Source organism: Frankliniella occidentalis, unplaced genomic scaffold (assembly GCF_000697945.3).
Source record: "Frankliniella occidentalis isolate FOCC.00 unplaced genomic scaffold, Focc_3.1 Scaffold155, whole genome shotgun sequence".
Classification (NCBI taxonomy): domain Eukaryota; kingdom Metazoa; phylum Arthropoda; class Insecta; order Thysanoptera; family Thripidae; genus Frankliniella; species Frankliniella occidentalis.
The window spans coordinates 189,199-190,143 of NW_026267281.1; positions in this window are offsets into that span (position 1 = coordinate 189,199).

Consider the following 945-nt stretch of genomic DNA (forward strand, 5'->3'; position numbering starts at 1 on the left):
CTGGGCGCGTCCATAACGTACCGCGCTCCTTGCTGCGGACTGAAACCCAAATGCCGCTCTGTTTAGAACCTTGCCGACAAATCCGTTAGCAGAAATGAGGTTTTGTATGCAGCCGTTTAATGTTCGTTTCTCGTAATTACCCAGCAAAAATGTGATTTTGAGAGGAACCCGTGAATTCGCGTGAATTTCACTGTTGCAAAACACTTCAAGAAAGTCATCTCCTTTTCGCACAAGCTCACCTTGTGAAGTAAATTGTAACTTTTCGCCTGTTATCGGAAGCCCTTTTACCGGAGTCAGCAGCAGCAGCAGTGAACTCTCTGTTCTGTGCCGATGTTGTTCGTGCTTCTCCTCCTGGGGCTCGCTGGCTGGCGCGGGCCGCCCTCTCGCGGGAGCGCCGCTCTCCTCCCCCACTGGCCGGCCAGCTGACCCCTCGGCTCGTCACCTCGCAGGGTGTGAAGTGAAACGACGATCAAGTGGCGGAGGGGAAAAAATACGATGGCGATGGCGACGCGTTAGGGGCGGCCTGTCGAGCCCTCGGCTCGCCCATCCATCCATCCTCCCCCGCCCCCCTCTTTCTGCCAGGGGTTGGGGGGGGGGGTGCACGCTTTTCTTGGCCGACAAATTGATCCCGGGTGACGTCCGTGGAGTTTCGAGCAGGCACCGAGGTGACCTCCTAGAGCAGAGAGGCGGGCGGCAGCCGACACCCGCACTTCCGACATTCCAAAAGTTCGACAGTTGTTCACGTTGTTCAGCACCGTGTGGCGCACTTGCAGGTGTTTCTCTGGAAATGTGATGGTGCGTTCGCAGTAACGCACGCCATTGTCGTCAGCAGTGTCTCATTTATTGAACGACTTGCACGTCAAGCACGAACCAATTCCCTGCCTTCCTGTGGACATGAAACTCCTAACAAGCCGCGGACTTTTTCTCTATATGGTCTCCCCCTCC